The sequence below is a fragment of the Coenobita brevimanus genome, chromosome 57, assembly GCF_032717465.1.
Source record: "Coenobita brevimanus isolate Jiangsu-jjx chromosome 57, ASM3271746v2, whole genome shotgun sequence".
Taxonomy (NCBI): Eukaryota; Metazoa; Arthropoda; class Malacostraca; order Decapoda; family Coenobitidae; genus Coenobita; species Coenobita brevimanus.
Genome location: NC_137010.1, coordinates 32552993 through 32560116, shown reverse-complemented (window position 1 = coordinate 32560116; position 7124 = coordinate 32552993). Strand labels below are relative to the sequence as shown.

Here is a 7124-nt window from a genome sequence, read left to right as displayed (position 1 = left end):
GTATAGTCTGTGAACCAAGTGTAATCGGCCTGCTTAAGCCGAGTGGGTGCAAGCATACTTTATAGTATGCAACAGTGGTTCAACAACAGCACCCCTTGTGTCCATCAATGCAGTACGTGGCCTGAAGAATGCTCCCAAAGTTTATTACCCTGGCAGGGATCGAACCCTCGTTCTTCAGTGTATGAAAATGCACACTTTACCACTGTACCACAGAGGCTTCATATTTATATAGATAGATAGATAGATAGATATATCTATATATATACAGTAATCCCTCCAATATCTGATGTAATAGAGGCAAAGGCATGTCCGGATAGTGATCCTGTCCGGATATTGGGTCCCAGCCTCCTGGACTTGTACTTATGGACCCTAACTCAGAAAAACACCTATACAACTCCCTCTGGACATGCACCTGTTTAAGACCCAAATCACACCAATAAGGGATATAAAAGACTGAAATAAATGCAAAAGAACCATAAAATGAGGTTTTAAGGTGAATATATACAATATTAAACATTCTGGGTACTTACAACAAGTCCCTGGCTCCTGGGCTGGTTTGAACCGCCAGTTTGCAGTCCACAGTTAATCCTTTGCACTCTGAATTCTAATTTCTTAACACTGCACAACACTGTAAATTCCCCTGTGTTCTAGTGGCAAGGTATTGTAGTTTATTCACTGTTTATTCACAAAAAACAAGCACCTGTGGTTTGCATTGCTATAAGCATCTGCTCTCGATCGGAGTTAGGCTGTGACTGTTGATGATGGTAGTGTAACAGAGTTGCCAGCTCGCAACGGCCACATTACCGAACTCCTCAATTTTCATTACCATTTTTAACTTTCATTACCAAATTCGTAAAGCTAGCATCTATTCACTAATTATATACACAAGTAGAAATACATGTAATCATTCTTCTTATAATTAACAGCATGTTGATTATTATCACGCTATATAGGCAACCAGATTAATCAGAGAGAGCAAACAATCCACTATCTCTATCCTGTGTATCCTCATACATGTGAAAAATCAGTTTGGTATTGTATTACTGTATTCTGATTCATTACCAAACAAATTTTTCATTACCAAATTGGCCCACATTTGGTAATGAAAAATACCAAATGGCAACCCTGACAGGGGAGGGGGGAGGAAGAAAGGGGTGAAGGGACCATGGTGTAACAGCTGTTCGGCGCCACACGGCAATTTCAAATTACAGGTGGGAAAAAAGTCAGATTTTTTCTAATTTTTTGCGGTTTTTGGCCCATTTGGGGAATACAGGATCCCAGGACAAAAATGTCCGGTTATTGGGGATGTCTGGAAAATGGGCATCCGGATATTACAAGGATTACTGTATATATATATATATATATATATATATATATATATATATATATATACAGTATATATATATATATATATATATATATATATATATATATATATACAGTATATATATATATATATATATATATATATATATATATATATATATATATATATATATATATATATATATATATATATATATATATATATATATATATATATATATATATATATATATATATATATATATATATATATATATATATATATATATATATATATATATATATATATATATATATATATATATATATATATATATATATATATATATATATATATATATATATATATATATATATATATATATATATATATATATATATATATATATATATACATAATTGTACAGTAATTTTTATGCAATCATTCACATGTTACACTAATATGAGTTTTAATTAATAAAAATGCATTTCCTTTATACATACCATTCCACCATAGGCCTGTCTCATTCACACTGAATGCTTGTTCAGCTACAGGCACCAAGAATATTGTTAAAGTATTTATTAAAGACGATATGGATGCGTAGATGGAAATAGTAGCCAAAAGCAGGTGGCTAGCTATGCATGAACAGTAGCAGAGAGGAGAAGAGCTGATACCACCTCATGCGTATTTATGTAAACATTTTATTATTTTCCTCAGAAGGAGCAACAGACACTAAGAATATTTTGTTATTTACTGAAAGTAAAAGTGAGATGCGTAAGTTAGGTGGAAATGAGTAGAACCAAAAGCAAACGACTAGCTAGGTACATGCGGTGACAAAGAAGACAGGCTGGTACCACCTGGTGCATATTTACATTAACATTTTGTTTCCACAGAAGGAGCTACAGACACTAAGAATATTTTTTTGTTTATTAAGTGAAAGTAAGATCCATAGATGGAAATGGGTAGAACTGAAAGCAGGTGGCTGGCAGTTTGGTGAGAAGTTTCTGCCAGTGCCTGCCTTGGAAATAAATAACTCCTGGCTGAAAAACAAAATCTGTGTATAGCCAGAACCGCAAAAAAAAAAAAAAAATCCCATCGATAATGAGGGAGTACTGTTTTTGTTTTCCTCTGTGTTCTAAGCTTTTGCCAGCCTCACTTACTCTATCATTGTTATTCTTCCTGTTTGCTATCTATTGTATTTATTTGTTCATTGACAGTCACTGTCCATCGTTTTTGTTTTTGAAGACTCCAACATACTTGCATACGTCATGCTTGGTCACCTAATGGCGACTCTCCATGCAGCTCGATTTCTGGCAGCTTCCCTGTTAAGTCCTTTAACCCTGAGGTCACACTAAATCACCTCGTCCCAGGTCTTTTTCGGTCTACCTCTCACTACCCTATCCCCAACATTAACACTTTTCACATTCTGCACCGAATTATCATCCTCCATCCTCTTCACATGCCCAAACCATCTCACTCTACCTCTCCTCATCACAACACCAATACACTCCAGTCCCATCCTATCTCTCAACTCTTCCATCATAAACCTAGCCCCCCTAGGCCTTGCACTCAAGGACACATTGCACATCCACCTAATCATTGCCATTTCTGTACGTTTGAGCCTCCGAATATCCTCTTCCTTTACTGCCCAGGACTCACTACCATAAGAGCATTACACTCCTAACAAATGCCGTATACAAAGATCCCTCACAGAGGGAGGGTCCTCTCAATGTCAGGAGAGGCAACAGCTACCTGAACTTCTTCCAGCCACTCCTTACTCTAGCCACTCTAGCTCCTGCTTCTCCTCCAACACATAACATGTCTCCCAAACAACAAACCTGTTCCACACACTCAAGAGACCCACCAGCAAGTTCAGTCCTTTCACGCCTGGCGATATCCACATGCTGTCCCTGACACACTGCACACATGAAATCAACATTATCGCGCAGTCTACCTCTAATACCACTACATCTCTTATGCACTCACTTATCATAAACACTGCACAAGATGGAATTAGTTCCCACACTCTTGTGACAAATTGCACAGAGCCACTCTCCCTCTTCTTTGACAGTACCACTCTCACCCCTAGGTACCATCACTTTTGTTTTATCTGCATTTACTGTTAAGCCCTTGTGCCCCATACCATCTCTCCACCTCTCCACTTCTTAACTCTTTCCTCCGTCTCCCTTTCATTTTCTGCCGTTAGCACCATATCATCAGTATATAACATCTCCCATGGGAGTCCATTTCTGAAGTCATATGAGAGGGCATCAGGTACCATGATAAACAGCAAAGGGCTCAGGACTGACCCCTGATGCACACCAACATTCCCGGAAAACTCATCACTCAAATCTCCATTCACCCTTAAGTGGGTGTGAGCACCCACATACATGGCCATAAGACTCTAACCAGCCACTCCTTGATCCCAGGCTTTCTCATTGCCCACTTCACCACCTCACTAAGGACTCTGTCAAAGGCCTCCAAATCAACAAAAACAAAGTACAGTTCCCTTTTTTTTTCCTATGTATTTTTCCTGAAACTTTTGAACATTGAATATGGCATCAGTGGTCCTTTTGCCTGGCATAAACCCAAACTGCATCTCATCAATATTCCCTCTTTCTCTAATCATACCGTCTAGAACTCTCTCCATTTTAGATTTAAATCTAATTAAGAACCCTAATGTGCAGTACCTTTGATATGTCAGTGTGTTTTGTACCACTTTGTGTTAATGTACTGTAGCCTGCAGACAGTTGTGGTACAAGTGAATTATTTTCAGTGGTACAGTTGGGGACTAAAATTTGTTTAATAGTTCACTTCGTTTACATCATATTTTCCTATGCTGACCACCATTCTTAGGGTGAGAGAGGCTTGAAATTCTCTGCTGATAGATTATAGATTATCCTCATTGATATGTCAGGGAGGAAAATGATGGACACCCGTTAAGTGTGAATTCAATGTAGTGAAATAGTAGATAAACTCTGTCTCTGTCTGTACATTACTTTTAGTGGTAAGGATAATACTGTACACTGTTGGGTTGTATAATGTCCTTTAACATGTGAAATATTTGTGATGCAGTCAAGATTCATAATATTCATAAAATTGAGGATACATATATATTGCATAGTTAACCATTAAAATGTGACTGGCTTTATTAGATGTGTTGAGTTTTGTGCCAGATTGTAAATTCCTGACTTCAGAATGAGTATATAGTTTTGTACATGTTGGGTTAAATATTTAATTAACCCTTTCACTGTCATAGGATAGTTTCTTGAGTCATGCCTGCATGCTTAACCTCCCCTCCACCCCCCACGCCACCCTGTGACACTTCTGTTTTTAACGATAAGAACTCCTGGTTCAGTCCCAGCCAATCTCTGCCAGTTGGAGAAGATTCACAGATCCTGACAAGATTGATGAAAAAAAAAAAAAAAGAGGGGCAGGGGGATATTTTTTCTGTGTGCAACTTTTGGGCTACATAAGAAATTTTTGAAAATGCAGAAAGTGTGAAAGGTAAATTTATATATTTTCATGTGAAAGAATTGGAATAATTTTATTTATGATGCATTCTCCTTCAGCCACCCTCAGACACTGATACTAAGTGCAGTAAGTCCAGAGACTAAAGAGTAATGTTATGAGATTTGTATCACATACAGGAACAAAGTAATTCTGTATTATTCTCAGATATATAAGAAATGTGCACATAAAAACAAAATCACCATGTATTATGATTATATATGAATTTATATTTCATTCATTCATTCATCATCTAATCCAGTGTTGCCTCGTGAGGGGCGTAGGAGCCCGAGGCTAGGCAAATTGGTCCTGACCTTTAAGATGAGAGTGACTAGCCTCACTCATACCTGAGTGGCATTATGTGAGCAGTAAGCCCCAGCCACTCCTTGGATATAAACCTGCACGGGCTCAGTCTAATTGGAGTGCCTTAATTACTGACTAAACCACCGGGTGCCATAATTTGGTTATATGGTTACCATCCAGCATAGTAAATGGTTTCCTGGTGTATAGGAAGCCTTTTGACTTGTCACTCAGTGTATATACTTAATGAATATACAGTACATACAGAAATCCCCACATACCCAGTGCTGCATTATCTGTGATATGTCATTATCTGACAAAGTAAAAATTCAGCTGAATTAAAGCAGTATTCCCCCCCCCCCCTCTTGGTGAACTGCAGACCTCATATGAGGCACAGTGAAGTCTGCATGGGCCATGCTGCAAGCCTTATCTGAGGTACAGTTTACGTTGGTTATAAGACATGAGTTAAGAGAGGTAAAGTACCTTACAAAGAAGCAGCCCAGGTGGGGTTACCTGACAACATGTTTTTCAAACCACCCGCTGCTCTCCACAACACCTCCACCACCCACACACCACCAATGATGCCTGCCAAAATAAAGATCACTGCCTGTTCCACCTCAGGGTCAGTCACAGAGAGTAAGCCACCTGGTGTTGGTGTGCATTAAGTTTGTCATGGAGTTTGTGGGCCCTGTTGCTGTACCATAGCTTTTCCAGGGCTGTACTCGTATGTTGCTTGCCCTTGTGCTGGCATGTGTGTGCATACCTGTAGCTACTTATGTAGAAAATAATAAAATGTTTATAAAAATATGCATGCAGGCAGTGCCAAACTGTCTCTTTTCCATACCACGTTGAGTACACCGTTTCCCGTCCGATCAGCGAAGTTAAGCAACGTTGGGTCTGGTTAGTACTTGGATGGGTGACCGCCTGGGAACACCAGATGCTGTTGGCATAACGTTCTCCCTACGTGTCAAGTGGGGTTGGTGGAGGATTAGTGCCCTTCCCTGTAAAACAATTAACTCTAAGCCCTTGGTCACCCCGTTTGGGATACATGGCGTCTGGCAATGAATGAATGAATGAACCTGTACACCAGGAAACCATTTACTGTATTATGCTGGGTGGTAACCATATAATCAAATCGTGGCGTCTGGTGGTTTAGTGGGTAATGAAGGCGCTCCAATCTGATTGAGCCAGTGCAGGTTTATAGTCAAGGGGTGGTTGGGGTTTATTGCTCATGTAATGCCACTCAGGGATGAGTGAGGTTGGTCACTCTCATCTTAAATGCCTGGACCAACCTGCCTAACCCTGGACTCCTACACTCCTCATGGGGTGACGCAAGATTAGATAATGGATGGATGGATGGATGAACTTTCATAGGTAGCCACCTACTTTTGTTTCTGTTCATATCCATCTACACATCCCATGCTTGCTGTTAATAAATATCAAAATATTCTTAGTGCCTGTAGCTACTTCTGTGGATAATAAAGTGTTAATGTAATTATGCATACAGACAGTGTCAACCTGTCTCTTTTGTGCCATGCATCCTGTGTAGCTAATCACCTACTCATGGCTTTACTCATTACCATTGATGCATCTTACTGTTACATCTAATAAATATTATTAGTGCCTGTAACAATAAACATTCGTTGTGGATGATACAGACCTATGTTGGAATATGTATAAAGAAAATGCAATTTTATTTATGAAAATTATGTTAAAATGAGTGGTTGTGTAAGATTTATACACTATAATGAATATATTAAGGTGACCATCGGAAAAATGGTATCAGTGGGTTTTGTGTATTGATGGCCATCTTAGGTATGTAACTCCCATTGATAGCAGGTGGATTTTAATGGGATTGAGCCTGGGCAGGTTTATATCCAAGTTGTGATTGGGGTTTATTGCTTACTTAAATTGCACTTAGGGATGAATGAGTCTGGTCACTCTTATTTTAAATGTCAGGACCACCTTGCCTAGACTTGGGCACTATGCTCCTCCTGGGCCAGCACAG

The 7124-nt window shown here is 38.9% G+C and overlaps 1 pseudogene; it reads left to right on the top strand.

Moving 5' to 3' along the window:
* The first annotated feature begins 5946 nt into the window (after positions 1-5946).
* LOC145402433 (5S ribosomal RNA) lies at positions 5947-6065 on the top strand (annotated as a pseudogene).
* Positions 6066-7124: the final 1059 nt, after the last annotated feature.